Here is a 20,110-nt window from a genome sequence, read left to right as displayed (position 1 = left end):
CGTGAAGGTCTTGCATGTAACCAGTGTCATGGGCATACGTTCGAGGATCTCCTATTATTGATGACCTATATTTGAAACCAATTTAATCAAACCCAAAATATGAGATGTGCATGGTATTCTGCAACAAATTCGCGACAGAGGAAATCACACACGTTTTTCATTGACAAATGATATATTCCGTTACAACGTAGTAAATCATAGCCATATTTTGTGGAATATCCTTTCGTTATCTAAATTAGAAAAACCTCATATAAACTATAATAATATAAAGTATAATATAGCATAACTTATAATAGTACAACATAAAATATAGCTATTTGATATAAACTACATTAATAATATTAATTCTTGGATTTGTTATAGCGCCTTATTACGTTTCAAAATGCTTCGCAGATTATGCCACAATGGGAATCGGCTGTGAATTTTGTGGGCGAATAGGGCACCTGACCACCCACAGCGGTTTCCCACAAACTGTCATGGATTAAATGCTCAAATTATTATTATTTTTTAGGGATTAATTTCCCAGTTTAAGAGATCCACCAATTGACCAATTAGTTCCTGTTGACTGCTGAAATTGATAAACAGAGGCATATGGATTGAAGTAACTTGCCTTACATTTTACCCTGCCCGGGGATCAAAGTAGTAATTATAATAATCTATTGTAGTTATAATAATCTAAAATAAAGTATCACAAAATCAATTATAATAATATAAATATAACATAAAGTGTAATAATATAATATAAATTATAACAATATAATTATAATATTATGATATTAAGTGTAATAATATAAAATAAATTATAATACGATGATATAATAACACTGTCCTTTGGTTGCAAATGTAGCTGCAACGGGAATATCTAGTAGTGGAATAAATTGTTACTGTTATTGTGACACCCGGGTTGTGGACTGTATGTAGCCAGCATTCACTGCAACCAGTATAATGACTGTTATTGTTGTATTACTTACCACCCAGAAAACCTCCCAATGTGACAGGCGCTGTGGGCATGCACATTGTATTGTATTATCCTGGGTGCGTTGTAATACTCTGTGTGATGTTTTACAGAGGAGTGTGAGTGAGATCTTTTATTATTTTTCCAGATAGCTTGAGGCTGGTGAATGGTGGCAGCCCGTGTGCCGGGAGAGTGGAGGTTTACTACGATGGACAATGGGGCACAGTGCGTGACTATGGCTGGGACATGTTGGACTCGGCTGTGGTGTGCAAGGAGTTGGGCTGTGGAGCCGCGCTGTCAGCATCAGGAGGCGCTCACTTTGGGAGGGGCTCAGATCCCATTGTGACATGGAATGTTCGGTGCAGAGGGAACGAGTCTACTCTGAGGGACTGTCCCTCACAGACCTGGAATCATTATTCCTGGAGTGACTATGAGTGGTTGTCACAATCCTATGATGTCGGTGTCATCTGTTCAGGTAAGTAATACATTCTCTAATCATTTTTCTTTCTCATATGTTCGGTAAAATACAGTTGGAGAAACATTGATCAATTTTGCATCTTACAGTATGTTAGTTTATTATTAAATCTGTTGAGGAGGGTTGTGTGGTGTCACGCTCATGGCACAGGGATCACTGTTTCTCATCAGATTCCCATGATGTCGGCGTGTAATGCTCAGTTAAGTATGTCTGTATCTTTGGATAATCTCGTTATCGGTGTTTGGGAGTGGCTTGATCACAGGGTGGGTGGGATGGTGATCGCAAGCGGCTGAGCACATTGAGTCAGCACAAGCGGGTGAGTACAGTGGAGATTACAACAGAGTGGGTGAGCACAGGGAGGCTGAGCAAGGAATAGAGAACAGGGGCCGAGCACAGGGGTTGAGAACAGGGAGATGCATATGGGAGCTGGGTTGCTGGGAGCGCAGGGGGAAGAGCAAAGGAGGCGTGACCATAGTGTGGGTGAGCGCAGTGGGCGTGAGCAGAGGCGGTCAGCAGAGGGAGGTTGGCTGTGCTCAGTGTGGGTGATTAAATGTGGATGAGTACAGGATGATGAGCAAAATAACAAAAGATGGGTGAGCAAAGGGTATGTGTACAGAGAATGTGTTTTGAGCACTGGAAGGGTGTGCGCACAGTGGGGTTTGGAGAAAGTGTGCATTAGTACAGTGGAATATGAGCGAAGGATGGGTGAGCACAGAGATTGTGAGCACAGGGTAGTGGGTGAGCACAGCTGGAGGGCAAGCCCTGGGTGTTGCTGAGCACGGTGTGTGAGTATTGAGTGAGCACACGTTCTCTCATAACCCATTATCACATCACTTCTCCTAACCCAATGTGACAATTCCTCCTCAAACTCAGTGTCACACCTCATCTCCTAACTCAGTATCACACCGCCTCTGCTAAACCAGAATCCTACTTTGTCTCGGAAACCAGTGTCCCACCTCCTCCCCTAACGCAGTGCCACAACTCCTTTGCATCATTATTCACCAAGGAAACCAATCAGGTGGACAGGACAGTAAAACATTAGATCGAAAATAAGTTAAGTACATTTAACTTACAGAGCGGAGATATAATCGAAGTACTTACAATACTCATTGAAGATAAAACCCCTGGTCCAGATTGGTTGTATACGCGCATATTAAAAGAAATACAGAAGAGATATCAGAGGCACAGTTACAAATATATAATAACGCATTAGACAAAGGAGCGGTGCCAGAGGACTGGACTATTGTGATACCTATATTTTAAAACGGGAGATGGAACAATCCAACGAAACTACAGAGCTGTCAACTTAACATTTTTGATAGGAAAGATAATGGAATAATTACATGAAGGAGGCAATAGAAAAACATTTAGAAATGGAACACATAACAAAGGATAGTCAGCACGCATATCAAACAGGAAGGTCATGCTTGACCAACTTCATTCAATTCTCTTAAGTGTTAACAAAATTACTATACAAGGGTAATGCGGTAGTTGCAGTATATTTAGATTTCCAAAAGTAGTCCGATAAGTTACCACATAATAGACTAACGAATAAGGTCATAGCCTATGGAGTCAGGGGAATAATAGTAGAATGGATACCAAGCTGGTTGCAAATCAGAAACCAGATTGGAGAAGTAAAGGGAAGCTACTTTGACTGGCAGGGGTCGGCAGTGTTTTTCCACAAGAATCTGTATTGGTATGTTGCTCACAATATACATGAATGATTTGGACACGTGAATCAACAATACAATTTCAAAAATTGGGGGGAGTAGTTAATACAGAGGAGGACTGCAACAAATTACAGCAAGACATGAATATACCTACCGAATGGGCAATGTAAAGGCAAACGCATTAGAATGTAGAAACGTGTGACGTGCTTCATTTTGGGAGAAGGAATAAGGAAGTTAGATACATCCTGGAAAATGAAAACGTAATTGGTGTTGAGGAGCCAAGGGATCTAGGGGTTAACATACATAATTCACGACAATTAACCACACAGATTAACAACGTCATAAATAAGGTAAACGAGGAATTGGGGTTCATTCCCAGAGGAATAGAAATGAAAAGCAGGGAAGATAGGGCATTCTACCAGAGAGACCACATTTAGAATACTGTTTGCATTTCTGGTCCCCAGATTGTAGAAAGGGTGTAGACGCACTGGAAAGTGTGCAAAGGAGATTTCCAATGGTGGTCCCAGAATTTAGAAGATATGCCTCTCAGGAAAAGGTGCACATGCTTGGATCATTTTGTCTTGAAAATAGGTGGGTAGGGGGTGAACTGATAGAGGTCTTTAAAAACTTGAAATATTTTATAGGGTGAACAGAGTGAAGATGTTTCCCGAACAAAATCAGGGGTCAGCAATATAAAATAATCACAAATAGATCAAATATGAAAGTTAGAACAAATGTCTTCACCAAAAATGTGGGAACCTGGAACAGATTACACAAGGAGATATTGAGGCAAAGAGCATATATGTATTTAAGCGAAAGCTAGATGAGGGAGAACGGAATAGAAGGTATTGCTTGAAGGATTTTGTTGAGGAAGGGCAGGAGTGCGGTCATGTGGAGGGTAATCACTGGCAGAGATCAGTTGGGCCGAATGGCCTGTTTCTGTGCTATATACTCTTGTATATATTAATGCACACCAAGTGTCACAACTTCTCTCCTACCCAGTGTCGCACCTTCTCTCCTAACTCAGTGTCACACCTTCTATCCTAACCGAGTGTCACACCGCCTCTGTTAACCCAGTGTTACACCTCCTATCTCCTAACCGAATATCACACTTCCTCTGCTAACCCAGTGTCACACCTCTTCTGTTAACGCAGTGTGACAGCTCCACTCCTAACCCATTGCCACACTTCCTTTGCTAACCTAGTATCACATCTCCTCTCCTAACCTTGTATCACACTTCCCTTGCTAACCCAATGTCACACTTCGCAGTTTGTGATGGGCGGATTGTGTTAATTGTTTGAAGTTGTGGCTGTGGATAATTTATTGTATGTGATTGGCAGGAGGTAACCCACCAAAACTGGTGAATGGAGGCAGCCGCTGTGCGGGGAGAGTAGAGCTGTACACGAAGCACACTTGGGGGACACTTTGTGGCGAGATCCTGAACATGGAGATCACCGGAGATATTTGTAAATATTTGGGATGTGGATTTGCTGTATCAGCCTCAGGTGACGCTCGATTTGGAGTAGGATCGGGGCCTGTGGTTGGTCGACCTGACTGTAGACACGGAAAGGACGGTGGCATAATCTGCTCAGGTACAGACCACAAAAACAATTTGCATTGACAGAGTTACGGGGAGGGGGTGTTGTGGTGGAGGGGCGGGGTGAGATGTGAGAGAGAGCACAAGGTCGCGAGCGTGAGCACAGCGAGGTATGTGTTGGTACAGACGGTGAGCAGAAGAATGTAATTTTAAACCGTAGAGTTGAGCACAGTGTGTGAGGTTGATCACAGGGTGTTCAGCACCGGGGTAGTGAAAAAAGGGCTAGGTGTGAACGTTAGTATTAGAGGTGTGTTTGAATACTGGGCGTTGAGCCAAGTGAAGTCAACATTAGCACAACGAATGTATGAGCACAGGTGCGTGATTAATTTTATTTTGTGGATTGTTGGCCAAGAAGGAGAAAATCCCTTATGGTTTTGAACACTCTCCGAGATCTGTAACTTGCACCTGAACAGGCAGAAAGGGATCTGAAACCCCGACCTCACACTGAAACTCAGCTCACACTGACCATGAGCTCACATAACCCCGAGCTCATACCGAACCGCAGCTCACACTGACACCCAACTCACACTGATCCCGAGGTCACATTGTCCCCGATCTCACACTGACCTCTAGCGCTCACTGACCCCAGTTCACACCGACCCACCAGCTCATATTGATCCCGAGCTCACACTGACCCCAAGTTCACAGAAAAGTGTTTAATTCCAGCAGAAACCCAGATTCTAATCGAGACCCGGATTAATGAGCCTACATTTCTGCCTCGTATTAACTCAGACAGAAACAGCCCCATATAATGAGTGTGGGCCCATTGTCAACCCTGATGTTAACCGTCACAAGACAGAACAAAGCGAGTGTTTGCGAAATTATCTTAACTCTGTTTTTATTTGTAGATTCGCTCCAAAAACCCATAATTACCCTGAAACCAGATTCCCGAGTATTTGTGAGAGGAGAAATCGCTGAGATCTCGTGTTCTGGGAATTATCCTGGCAGCAAATTCTCTTTATACAGAGATGGCGCGTTTATCACATCACAATCAGCTCCACAAAATAGCAAAATGGCCGCATTCATTCCATCGGAGATCAGGGAAGGAAATTATTGGTGTAAATATACTGAACACAAGGAAGGACGAGAGTTCACATTACCAGAGAGCGGGCGATTGGCAATCTCTGTGCGGGGTAAGAGCACTCTCTCACCAATGGCCACTGAATGCCAGTGGTGTCCAGTAAGAGCGATCAAAGCCCCTCAAGACGCTTCATCTTCCCCCTTTACCCACCCACTCTGAGTCTCTTCCCAATCCTCCCTCTATCCATAGGATCTACTGATTCCTCCTTCCCTTCATCCCTCAACTTCTATTCTTCCCCAGCACAACATTTTTATCCTCTCTGTCTACCTCAATTCCGCGCACATCCTTCCTCCCTACCCTCACTCCCACCTACACCTCAACTCCTCTCTCCCTCTAAAGCACTATATTCCTCAATTAAACCCACACCTTCTATTCTCATCTAGCCCACAGCCTCCCATCCACCATACACACTAATCCCTCCTCCCCCACTCTCTCGCTTCCTTACACACACTCTATTCCACTCTGGCTACTACTCTCCCCTCCCTCTCTATCACACCCTGTTGCTACAACCCTCCCACACCCTCGCTGCCAAATGCTCCCTCCCTCACACAGCTTTTATTCCCCTCTTCCTGTTGCTAATTTCTGGCTTCCTGTAGAAAGTATCTAAACTGCCTAATTAGACCGCTACTTAAGGAAACAAGTTCCAGTATTCGCTCCCCTCTGTGTGAAGTCGTTGCTCCTAAATTCTCTGTTTGATTTCCTAAATGTTATCTTATCCTATTGTTTGTAAATACATCTGAAGATCACACGAGAGGTTCAGATTGAATTCCGGTCCTCCCTTCTGGGTGGAGCTTTGTGTTACCCCAGTCCAGTGTCCTCTCTGGCAACCCCGCCACAAGCCGTCGCTTCTCTTCCCGCTGTATAAAGATAAACTTGCTGGTGACAAGCCCTCCACTTTCCCCTCTTCCTACCCTTTCTTCCCAGCTGCGCGACAAGCAAATGGTCACTTTTACACTGACCTGATCCATATCCGTGTCACAGAGCGAAGGTTTGTGAGTATACCTTTTCTCTGTTTTAATTCCAGATCCGCTCCTGAAACCCAATCTTTCCATGAAACCAAATTCCTGGTTGTTTCTGAGAGGGGAAAGTGCTAAGATCTCATGTTCTGGGAATTATCCTGGTAGCAATTTCTCTTTATATAGAGACAGCAAGTTTATCACATCACGAGCAGCTCCAGAGAATAGCAACACGGCGGCATTCACCTCATTGGAGATTAGGGCAGGAAATTACTCATGCAAATATACTAAGTATATAGGCGGACGAGAGTTCACATCAACAGAAAGCGAGCAAGTGGGAATCATTTTGTGCGGTAAGAGCTGGTGTTTGGATTCTCTCACCGGCGGTCACTCACTGCCCCCTTTTGTCCAATCACAGCGATCATAGCCCCTGCAAACCATCCGACTTCTTCTTCCACCCGCTCTCTAAAACGTGTCTCATCCCATTCCTCCCTCGCTCCACACCCTCTATTCATCCCGCCCTCCCTTCTCCCCTCACCCTCTATTCTATCCCTCTTCACACCATTTATTGCTCTCCAACACTCACACTTCTATTCCTCCCTCCCTCGCACACCCTGTATTCCTCACTTCCTTCAATACATTCTACTCTCATCTAGCCTACTTCCTCACTTCCTCCACACCCTCATTTCTCTCCCACTCGTTCCTTTCTTTCCTCCCACATTCTTTATATATCGCTCCGGTTCACTCTCTCCGCTCTCCCTCCTACAACTTATGTGGCTCCATCCCTCCGACACATTCCCTCCCACCCACTCCCTCCATCCAAACAGACTCTATTCCCCTATCACTGCGTGAAGATCTATCATCCTCTAGAATATTTCTACAATTCACGATTCCATCACAGCTTCAGGCTATGAGTCCCAACACCTCACGCCCATCTATGTGATGTCGCTGCATCTAATCTGCTGTTTGATATCCTGCGATATTATCCTGTTGTACATTAACACGACTGAAAATTAAGCGAGTGTTTCAGACTGAATTACCGTCCTCCTCTCCCAGGCTGGAGCTGTGTGTTATCCTAGACCCGGAATCACAACCAGCCTTGTCCACCCCATTCCCAGCCGTCGCTCCCCTCACTCTCTGCAAATAATCACTTGCTGAGGGTCTATCCTGAACCTGTACCCCAACCCCTCCCCGTCTCCACCGCCTTGACCACATCTTCCAGGTTCCGAAACAAGCACATGTTCACTTTTATTCTGACCTGATCCATGTCCGTCTCACATATCTTGTGATTGTGGCATTATCTTTAATGTGTTTTATTTCCAGATCCGCTACGGAAACCCACCATCACACTGAAGCTAGATTACCGGGTGTTTGTGAGAGGGGAAAATACCTGGATCATATGTTATGGGAATTATCCTGGCAGCAAATTCTTTTTATACAGAGATGGCAAGTTGATCGCATCGCAAACAGCTCCAGAGAATAGAAGCACTGCAACATTCACCCCATCGGAGGTCAGAGCAGGAAATTACTCATGCAAATATACAACACACATGGGTGGACGAGAGTTCAAATCACCAGAGGGCGAGCGAGTGGGAATCTCTGTGTGGGGTAAGTGCGAGTGTAGGGACTCTCTCAGCAATGTTCACTCACTGCCGCTTGTCTTCAATCACAGTGATCACTGCACACCTCCGCCACATCCTCCCACATATTTCACCCGCTCCGCGACACGGGTGTCTCCCCAATTCCCCCACGCTCCACACTCTCCTTTCATCACTCTCTCCCTATCCGCTCAACCTCTATTCTTCGCCGCCCACACCCATTATTCCTCATGTACTCCCACACCCTTCCTCCCAACCCTCATTTCCTCAGTCCCTCCCACACACCTATTCCTCCCTCCCACTCAACCCTATATTCGGCTCTTCATCACATACCTTCTTCACCCATATAGCTCCTCCATCCCTCTCCCGTAAACCCTATATTCCCTTCTCCCGCCCTCCCTCCCTTCGTCGTGCACTCTCTATTACCCTCTCCTTCACTCTCTCCGCCAATCTCCCACACCTTTTGTTGCTACATGCCTCCCACACACTTTCACCCGCTCCATGCCTCCCACAGCCACTATTCCCGCATCCCTCCTTTGAGCGTCTCACTCCTCTTGCTATTTCCACTGACTGATACCACCCCGCTTCAGGCGGCGATTTCCATCATCTCACTCCCCTCTGTATGCAATCGTTTCTCCTAACGTGTCAGTGTGTTCCACTCGTATACACTTATTCTATTGTTTGAAACACTTCTGAGGATCGCAGGATCAATTCAGACCGAATTCCTTTCCTACCATCTCAGGCTGGAGATATGTGTCACCCGTTTCTCCTGCCCTCCCTGGCCTTCCTCTCCCAGCTGTCGCTCCCCCTCCCTCTGTGTAAAGAATTACTTGCTGCGGTCTGTCTCGAACTTGCCCCGCAAACCCACAACGTCACCCACCGTCCTGACGCCTCCTCCTGACTGGGAAACAAGCAAATGGTCACTTTGACACTGCCATGATCCGTGTCACTGCGTGATCGTTTATTGGATTACCTTCATTGTGTTTTTATTCCAGATCCGCTGCAGAAAGCCAACATTTCAATGCAGCCAGACACATTGGTGTTTGTGAGAGGAGAAAGCGCTGAGGTATCATGTTCTGGGAATTATCCTGGAAGCAATTTCTCTTTATACAGTGATGGCCGGTTTATCACATCACAACCATCGCCACTGAATAACAACTCGGCAACATTTACCCTATTGGAGATCAAGGAAGGAAACATCTCGTGTCTATATACTACAAATATAGACGGACGACAGTTTATATCACCAGAGAGCGACCGAGTTGGAATCTCTGTGTGGGGTAAAAGCTCAGTAAAATCTCGCACAATAAACTATTTTTGTTTTCACCGTTTACAGCAGCTCCTGCTTCAAACATTTTTCAAACTATCGGTCATATTTCCTTGTTATCTTCTGGTGATCGATGTAATATTTTACCGGGACGGAAACCCATCCTCGTGGTAAAACATTTTACATATTCAAACTCACGAGTCATCCCCATATGGCAGGTCCTTGGTATAAAACATTCCCATCCCCCAAAGTAAGTGACGCCCCTGCTGTTCTAATTACCATCATTTTAATTTATATTTTTCCCTTGAGACAAGTTTTGGTCAACCCAGATCCTGCTGTAACATAAAATGTTATATTATCCAGCTAACCCACACTGCTTGCATTGAGTACATTCTGGTACTCAACTCCTTCTTGTCCAGCGAGGACCATCTCACGCTGGAGCTGGGTGTTACCAGAGTCTCCTGCCCTCACTGATCTATCTCTCCGCTCCCAGCTGTCGCTCCCCTTCCCGCTGTGTGAAGAAGTACTTGCTGCGGTCTGTCTTGAACTTGCCCCGCAAACCCACACGGTCAGCCATCGTCCTGACACCTCCTCCTGTCGGGAAACAAGCAAATGTTCACTTGGAATCTGCCATGTTCTGTGTCACTGCGCGGTTGTTTATTAGATTACCTTTACTGTGTTTTAATTCCAGATCCGCTACAGAAACCAAACATTTCAATGCAGCCAGATTCATTGGTGTTTGTGAGAGGGGAAAGTGCTGAGATCTCATGTTCTGGAAATTATCCTGGCAGCAATTTCTCATTATGCAGAGATCGCGAGTTTATCACATCGCAACCAGCTCCAGTGAATAACAATACGGCAACGTTTACCATATTGGAGATCAAGGAAGGAAACTTATCGTGTCTATATACTACTAATATAGACGGACGACAGTTTACATCACCAGATAGCGACCGAGTGGGAATCTCTGTTTGGGGTAAAAGCGCAGTAAAGTCTCACAACGTAACCAGTATTTTACTTTTGATCATTTACAACAGCTCCTGTTTCAAAAATTGTTTCCACCGTTGATCATATTTCCATGCTATCTCCTGGTGATGGATGTACTCTTTGACCCGGACGGAAACCCTTCCCCGTGGTAAAATAATTTTCCAAATCCAAACTCCCGAGTAATCCGCACACGGCAGATCCGTGGTGTGAATTCTCTCAATTTCCGAATGAGAGTAACGCCGCTGCAGTTCCAATCGTCATCACTTTGAGTTATATGTTTTCCCGTGAGACATGTTTTGGCCAACCCACATCCTGCTGTAGCATAAAGTCTGATATTTAATCAGCTAAATCACACGGCTTGCATTCAGCACAGTGTGGTACACAACTGCTTCTTGTCCAGCTAGGACCAGCTCAGGCTGGAGCTGTGTGTCACCCGAGTGTCCTGCCCTCCCTGTCCTCCCCGCTCCCAGGTGTCGCTCCCGTTCCCGCTGTGTACAGAAATACTTGATGCAGTCTGTCTTGAACTTGCACCGCAAACCCGCACCGTCACCCACGTCCAGACGCCTCCTTCTGTCTGGGAAACAAGCAAATTGGTCACTTTTACTCTGCCATGAACCGTTTCACTGCGCGAGTGTTTATCAGATTACCTGTACTGTGTTTTAATTCCAGATCCGCTACAGAAACCCACCATTTCAATGCATCCAGATTCATTGGTGTTTGTGAGAGGGGAAAGAGCTGAGATCTCGTGTTCTGGGAATTATCCTGGCAGCAATTTCTCTTTATACATAGATGGCGAGTTTATCACATCACAACTAAGTCCAGTGAATATCAGCACAGCAACATTTACCCTATCGGAGATCGAGGAAGGAAACTTCTCGTGTATATATGCTACAAATGTAGACGGACGTTGGTTTACATCACCAGAGAGCGACCGAGTGGGAATCTCTGTGATGGGTAAAACCTCAGTAAACTCTCCCAAAACAACTTGTTTTTCTATTTACCATTTACAGCAGCTCCTGTTTCAAAAAATTGTACACCATCGGTCATATTTCCATTATATCTCCTGGTGTTGGATGTAGTGTTTGACCCGGACTGAAAGCCATCCCCGTGGTAAAATATTTTTCCAAATCAAAACGCTCGAATGATGCCCACACGGCAGGTCCGTGGTGTCAATTCTCTCAATTTCCCAAAGGCAGTGAGGCCCCTGGTGTTGTAATCATCATCACTTGAAAGTATATTTTTTCGTGAGACAAATTTTGGCCAACCCAGATCATAACATTTTAACATAAAATCTGATATTTAACCAGCTGAAGCTCACTACTTGCCTTGAGCACGGTCTAGCACATAACTACTTCTTGTCTAGCGAGGATGATCTAAAATGTTCACACTACCTTGGGATATTCTTGGGACCGAGGTGGAAGAATCTTGGCCCCCAGTGACCGATCGTTTCTCAACGTCTTGCCGATGGGCCATCAGCAGTGCCCCGGAATACTGCATATCCGCCTTGCGCAGTGACCGGATTAGAGACAATCATCAAATTCATACTCGATTCCAATCTTCCGCAGCATGGCGGATCACGAGCGCAGGTACTGAAGAGAGTCTGCTTAGCTCCCCCTCCCCAGGGTCAGAGGGAGAGATTCTTGTCTCATGAGGACAGACGATATAAACTGGGGCTATTTTGATTGAAACATTGAAAACATTATTTTCTCTAGCACTTTCACATCAGGAGGATATGAAACCAAATTAAATTGACGAGTATTCCACCATATTAGCTCTTCAAAGTTGACAAATTACTGTGTGTCCATTTCGCTCTCTAGGAAACTGGACTTGGATGCACGCTGCAGGACTGGCTGCGGGAAGTTTCACTGTGACAGTGATCGTTGTGTTTATACTGAGATTATGTGTGTATAAGAGAGGTAAGTGGCTATTAAAATCGATCAATATTGCGTATAATTTGGGGGAATAAACCAACCAGATACGGAACTAGCCAATGTGTATTGATAATCTTCTGTATCCATGTAAAGCGCTCTTGGACGTTAACCTGTGTCAGAGTGCTATAGAAATATAAGTTGCTGTTGATGCTCTTGTCAGTGTGCAGATGCGAAAATAAGAACGGAGCTTCGGAACCATAATTCGGAGTTCAAACACTCATTTATTACCAGGGGACAAATAAGCATAATTCACACTTGCGGGGTTAGACAGACATGTCGGTGATTATGTTGACAACAACAACATTACATGTGTATTGCACCTTTCATGACGGGCGGACGTCCCAAGACGCTGGACAAAGTGCAGCATTTTAGACCCGAGTTTGGATTTAGGGGTGGGATGGGATGTGGAGGAAGGGAGGGGTGGTGAATGGGGGAGGCCGACTTCATGGTCGAAGAGCAGAGTCTTCAGGTGGGACATCAAGAAGGCTTAGGAGAAGGCGAGGCAGAGTGAATGGTGACTGGATTTCCAGAGGTTGGGACAGTGTGGTTGAAGGATCTCCAGCCAACGCTCGGTCTTGTGGGTCGGGAGACCAGGTCTAGGCCACAGGCCCCTGAGTGGAGGGGACGCGCGGGTTTGTAGGTTGTGAGGTGGCCGCAGAGGTAGGGTGGGGCGAGGCCATGGAGGGCTTTGTAGGTGTGTACCGCAATCTTGAACTGGATCCAACGGATTCTGGCGCGAGTGGGGGAGATGTGGTCTTGGAGTTTGGTGCTGGAGAGGACACGAGCTGCAGAGTTCTGGATTATCTGCGGTTTGTAGAGGGAGGAGTTGCGAAGGGCGACAAGCAGGGCGTTTGCATATTCGAGCCTGGAGGTGATGAAGGCATGAACAAGAGTTTCAGTGGCCTCAGGGGTGAGGTAGTGGCGGAGTCGCTCGATGTTACAGAAATCAGGGAAAGCAAAGCGTCTCATGGTTTCAATGTGGCGGAGAAAAGAAAGTTTAGGGTCGAACAAGATACCTAGATTCCTGACTGGCTTGGTGAGTTTTCGTGTGCAACCATGGAGGTTGATGTTGCCTGAGCCTGAGGTGCTGAGGCGCTGGCGTGAACCTATCAGGAGGGCCTCAGTCTTGTTCACATTCAATTGTAGGAAGTTTGCCCTCATCCAGGATTTGAAGTCCGACAGGCCGTCTGTCATGACAGCAATGGACACAGTAGACAGTGGGCGTTATTAGATTGTACTTAGCATCGGTGACACTATTGAGGTTCAAGGGTTATAGAAAAGCCCCTCTTGGTTTGAGAACGTTGTGCGTGTTAGATATCCGGTGCAGAAGCTACAGTAGTTTGACAGTGTTTGTTCACCGCTTAATTCTTGAGTCTGTGGCATATGAAAAACCGTTAAACCGAGGTCACACCTGCCAGATCATCTGGAGGTTAAAGATCCCTTGGCGCTATTCGAGAAGAGAAGAAAATTACAGTCTTCCGGTGACCAATCCACCAAAGCAAATTATTCGCTCACTCCATGTCTGTTTGTGGGACACTGATGTGTGTAACTGTCTTTCACCGTTTATTTTCACAATGTTCATTCACCACATTTTCTGTAGTTCAGCTTAAGATAATTCAGAAACCTCGACAATGTGATTCGTGACATGGTTAAGAGCTGTAGCTCAGTGGTTAGAGAACCCGCCACGCAAGCGAGAGACCTGGGCGTGGGGGAGGTTGTTGTTTGCGGGTTGGGTTGCGGGTGAGAGAGGAAACTGAACTTGAAACGATTGTCTCTGAAGGGCTTTTTAACGCTGCATGAAAGGTAAGGATGTTTAACATTTATGATACTTTGTACTTGCAGGTAAACAGACGAATCCAATGTAAGAACACCTCTTCTCGAATCCCATTCGCTTTTGTCTCCCCATCGTGTCTGTGCTTGTGCTCGAGTCCGCACTGTTGCTCTCTCCTCCAATACCTACCGAAACCCACACCCAACACAAACACGTTTCCCCATGCCCCCCAAACACACCCTCCACCACCCCCACACACAACCTCCGCCACAAACCCAAGCCTCCTGCACACACTAATTCTCACCCCAACTAACAGCCTCCCCCACAAAGAGCGTCCCCCAGCAACCTCTCCAAAATCACACCCTCCGCCAAACACTCAACTCCCACAAACCCTTCCACGCACAAACTTCTCCACACGCACACTCCCGTCACACACTCTGCCCAACTCACACATTCCCACAGCGATAATTTCCTCCCACGTGCACACACCCCCCCACACACCCACCCTCAAACACGCAGCCTCTACCACAGACACCCTCACCAACATCCTCTGACGAATACAGACTCTCCACCCATACACACACAGCTAAATACGCACACTACTTTCCCACATAAACCACACGCAACGTCCGCCCACATCCATCCTCCGCTCCACACAGGTACCCTCTACCCCACACTCAGCTTGCCCCCCCGCACACCCTGTCCCACACTCACAGCCTTCCCCCACACACGCATAAGTTCCCCCCATTCACACCATTCAATCCCACACGAACAACCGCCCTCTACACACACAATATTCCGACACAAGCACCGCGACCCACATATACATCCACATCGCCTCGCCGCACACCCACAATTCAACCACACAAGCAAGCACCCACATACACTCCCCCACACAAACTTTCTCCTACGCACACATCGTCCTCACCCACACGCGCGCACTCTACTCCCCTCTCCAGATAAACCCTCTCCGCCATCGCTCGCTTCTCGCTTTGTTTCTGTTTCAGGTACGTAACCAGAGGAGGCGACGCCGAAACCAACAACGTCATATGTGAGTGATAGGTTTCCTGAGTTTGAGCCCAGAGGAAAAGCAGCTGATCACAAACAGTCCTGGTCAGCCGTGTGCCCGAGCCCCGCACAAATCCATAGCTTGCTCATGAGCCTCTCTGAAACCAGAGGCTATTGTCCTCTTAGCCTTTATCTCTGGCACTCTTACTCCCCTTCTCTCTTATTCTATCTGTATGTGAGTGCGTATGTGTTTCTGTGTTTCTGTCTGTCTCTCCGCATATCTTTGTGTCTTTCTTTCTTACTGTATGTGTTTATTTCTATCTATTTTTGTCTGTCTTTTGGTGTGTCTGAATCCATGCACATCTGCGTATCTAACTGTGTTTCTCACTGTGTGTATGTCTGTGTATTTTTCTGTCTATTTTTCTGTCTGCCTTTCTGCTTGTCTGATTCTATGCTTGTCTTCCATATCTGAGTAATTGTCTCTCCGTTTGCCTTTCTGTAACTCACGTCTCTGAATTTCAGCCACTTCATGTGTTCTATCCTTCAGACCAGATGTTAAACGAAGGTTGCATCTGCCTGTTTAGGCGGATAATAAATATGCACCGGCACTATTCAAAGAGGGAAAAAAAAATCCCGTTGTCTTAGTCGACAATTACCGAAACAAAGTAGATCTTTCACTCCATGTCAGCTTGTGAGAAACTTTGTGTAAAACTTGATGTTGTTTCTCGCTCAAAAAGCAAACAGTCTCTCCACTATGCAATGTCTCCCATGAAGTGCTTTGCCGCGTCGCAACGAGGTAATAAAGTGTTAGTTCACTTGCAGGGATTATTAATACGTCACTGTTCGTTCAATAATTATTATTGTCCTCATCAACAATCATTATAATTTTAATTATTAATATAATTGTTAATAATTTTAATTAATGGTCAGTGTTATTGAAATGTGCTGATTTTAAATTACATTTCTGTTCCTTTCAGATGCGACGGTGAGAATTGCTCCACGATCGGTGCCTCCAGAGGTGAGTTGGTACGGGATAATGGTTTCAGCCCAACTCAGGCCCGGTGACAGCCCAGCTCAGGCTTGTGTCATTCAAGCTCAGGCCCTGTGACAATCCACCTGACGCCCTGTGTCAGCACAGCTCAGGCCCTGTGACAGAGTGTCTGAGCCCAGCTAAACGCTGTGTGAATCTGGCTCAGCACATCTCGAGCCTCGTTTCAGCCTCGCTGAGGCGCTTTGTCTCGTTAGGTATTCCACAGGTCTCTGTCCGTGTTCTCTTCCCCGTCAAGTACACCTTGTACTCCCTCTTGGTGACAGCAGCCGCAGACATGGGATTAACTTCCACAAGTATGCGGATGACACCCCAACACTACCTATCTGTCTCCACCTTTCACTCCAGGTCCACTGCTGTCCTGACAGGATGTCGGTGTACACGATGTCAGCTGGACTCAGTCAACGCACTCTTTCCTGAACCTAAATTCCGTGATTTTGACTTTGACCATACTCGAAGAGAAAAGGGAGATTTCCCTCTTGTCATGGACGATATTGATCGCGCACTTAATAATAATAGTATCGCTTGCATTCGGTACAGTTCCTTTTACATGAGGAGGATGTTTCAAAGCGCTTCACAAGATTTACTCTTCAGTGGACTATCTGTGCGCTTGTTGGATGCTGCTTTACAAAAGTTGGTTGCTTTGTTCTGCTTTAAATTTCCTTCAGTTTATCGTAAATATTGTAAATCATTGTGAGCCGTGCTCGCCACATGAAAAGCACATAAATGCGTATCTGTGTATAAATGTGTGTCTGTGCATGTCTGTGTTTGGGGGGCGGGAGGCGGGCTCTGAGTTGGGGCTAGTGTGTGCATATATGTTTGTATCTGCCTACCTCAGTATGTGTATGTGTGTGTATATATATATATATGTATGTATGTCTATCTGTCTGTCTATGTTTATCTGTATGCGTGTGTGTGTGTATGTTTTTGCGTGTGTGTGTATATGTATATGTATGTGCCTGTCTGTCTAGGCTTGTGTGTATGCGTTTGTGGGTGTATGTTTCTGTATGTGTGTTGTATATATATGTGCGTGTGTGTTGGTGTCTGTTTGTGTGTACATATATATTTTTGTCTGTCTGTATGATGATGTGTCTATGTGTGTGACTGTACATTTTCTCCCTCTTCACTGGCCTGGATTCATTTGAACTCCTACACCTCTGGCCATCTCTGACTGATCTCCCCTTCTCACATTCTTTTCTCTACATCTCCCTTTCCACCATTCCATTGCTCCCCTCACCTGCCGAAATGCCTCATACTCCCGAATATCTCCCTGGCACACCAGCCATCTCCGTTCCCACAAGGCACAAGTGCAAACTGCCGATCGCGCCTAGACCAAATCCAAATTAACGGTCCATGGGCAGATTTGGCTTCACCAAAACTAGCACTACCGCTGCGTTCTTGCCTCTGCCAAATCCTCCTTCTACTCCAAGGTTATCTTGGAAGCAACAGAAAAATCCAGGCTTCGTTCCTTTCTTTCTTTCTTTCTTTCTTTCTTTCTTTCTTTCTTTCTTTCTTTCTTTCTTTCTTTCTTTCTTTCTTTCTTTCTTTCTTTCTTTCCTTCTTTCTTTCCTTCCATCTTTGAACCCCTTCAATGCGGAATCCCCGTTGCCCATAGCACAGAACCATCCCTGTTCAAAGCCGCCAATGACATTCTTAATATCTGTGATCAGGCTGCTCTGCCTCCATGTCTTTCTCGACCTATCTGGCGCTTTCGACACTGTCGAACACTCCATCCTCATACACCGCCTCACCTCCTCACTTAATCTTCGCGGACCTTCCCTTCCTTGGTTCGATTCCGATCTCTTTCACCGTCTCCACCTTATCGCCCCTAACGGTTTCTCCTCCAGTCGTCGCATTTCCCCGCCGGGCTATGAACTTGGCCCTCTACTCTGTAATATCTATATGCTCCACATTATTTTGAGACGCCGTCCGGAGTGGAGGCCGCTATATAAATACATGTTGTTGTTGTTGTTTTTGTTATTGTTGATGACATCATCCGCTTACAAGTGGTCAACTTCCATTTGTAATGACACCCAACTCTATCTATCTGCCTCTACCCTCAACTTCAGGAAAGCTGCTGTCCTTATTTACTGCCTGTGAAATATTCCAATCCTGGATGAGGGCAAGTTTCCTACAGTTGAATGTGAACAGGTCTGAGGCCCTCCTCATTGGCTCGCGCCATCGCCTCTGAACCTCAGGTCCTGGCAGACATCAAGATGTCTTGTTTGACCCTAAATTGTTTTTTCTTCCACATATCCATGCCATGACCGGCTCTCGCTTCCCTCACCTCCGTAATATCGCCCGCGTCCGCCATTACCTCAACCCTCAGGCCGCTAAAACTCTTCTTCAAGCTTTCTTCACCTCCAGGTTCGACTAAGCACTCGCCCTGCTTGTCGGCCTTCCAAACTCCCCCCTCCACAGGCTGCAGATAATCCAGAACTTACTCTGCAGCCCTTGTCCTCTCCAGAACATAATCCGTGTCCCCTATCCCTCCCATTCTCGCCCGACCCCTTGGGCATGCTGTGCTTCACAGGATCCAGTTCAACATCCTGGTCTTCATCTATAAAGCTCTCCATGGCCTGGTCACACCCTCCCTCGGTGACTTCATTATCGCCTAACAACCAGCCAGCTCCTTCCGTTCAACCTGATCCGGCGTGCTCTACGTCCCTCTCTCACCCACCCCACGATCGGCAGGAGACCCTTCAGCGACTCAGCCCCCAACTTCTGGAATCCCATCCCCCAATCACTCTGCCTCTCCATCTCCTTAATCTCCATCAAGTGCCGCCTCAAATCCCTCCTTGACTAAGCCATCCCGTACACAAAAGAGCTGTAAGTTGAGGTTTCCCGGGGGGTTGGGGGACAAAGAGACTCACAGGTAGGGACATTCAGTGGAGCTGTGACTTGGGGTCTCACCAAGGAGCTCATAGATGGATATTTAGGTGCTCATGTTTCCCCTTGATCGTCAGGAAATGTGCTGATTGTTGTTCTGTTTGCAGGACGGTGATATAACATACGCCCAATTGGAATTCGGAAAGAGGAGGGGGAATCGCCGTCAAGCAATGGAGCGCAAACGTCCAGTCTACGCCACAGTCAGAGTTTAGCACGGAGGCCGGTAGCTATGAACTGCTTTTTGCCGTCTCTCCATCTTCCCATCGTCAACTGTGGTCAACATCAGCTTCAATTTGACCTCAATAGTTCTCTCATATCTCCTGTCTCTCTCACACACAGAGAGAAAGAGAATGAAACAGAGAGAGAGAACGACCGATAAAGGGAGAGCAACCTGCTGAGACTGAGTAAGGGAGAGAGAGAGAGAAAGAGAGAGAGACAGATTGAGACAGAGAGATAGAGAGAGAGAGAGCGAGAGAGAGAGAGAGGGGGGAAGAGAGTGAGAGAGAGAGGGGGGAAGAGAGTGAGAGAGAGAGTAAGAGCGAGAGAGAGAGGAAGAGAGATGGAGGGAGTAAAGAGAAATAGGCGACCGTTTTGTGTGGTTCACTGTCAGTCAGGACAGACGATCGAAGCCTCCCTCGGCCAACGTGGGAGTGCGGCGCGCGGATTTGTGTGTCGGGGGGACTGAGAGCAGCTACCAAAGGATGTGTCTTACAGTTTCCTCACAGAATGCTCCCTCATTCCCCAGTGAGAAACTGCTTTACGTCCATCATCCCTCTCATCTAACCAGACGTTCTCGGTCTTTGGACCCGGCTATTTCACCCCTCCCCAGCCACCCAGCATCCCAAGGCAGCTCGGTCGGCATTTCTCCCTCGCTATC

The 20,110-nt window shown here is 46.4% G+C and overlaps 1 long non-coding RNA gene across 1 annotated transcript; it reads left to right on the top strand.

Moving 5' to 3' along the window:
- The first annotated feature begins 12,429 nt into the window (after nucleotides 1–12,429).
- On the top strand, nucleotides 12,430–15,310 carry LOC121851454. Its single transcript, XR_006085900.1, has 3 exons — nucleotides 12,430–12,502; nucleotides 14,360–14,378; nucleotides 15,296–15,310. It is a non-coding gene; the product is annotated as an uncharacterized LOC121851454 (long non-coding RNA).
- Nucleotides 15,311–20,110: the final 4,800 nt, after the last annotated feature.

The sequence above is a fragment of the Callorhinchus milii genome, unplaced genomic scaffold, assembly GCF_018977255.1.
Source record: "Callorhinchus milii isolate IMCB2004 unplaced genomic scaffold, IMCB_Cmil_1.0 Scaffold40, whole genome shotgun sequence".
Lineage (NCBI taxonomy): Eukaryota > Metazoa > Chordata > Chondrichthyes > Chimaeriformes > Callorhinchidae > Callorhinchus > Callorhinchus milii.
This window is presented reverse-complemented; position numbering and strand designations above follow the sequence as displayed.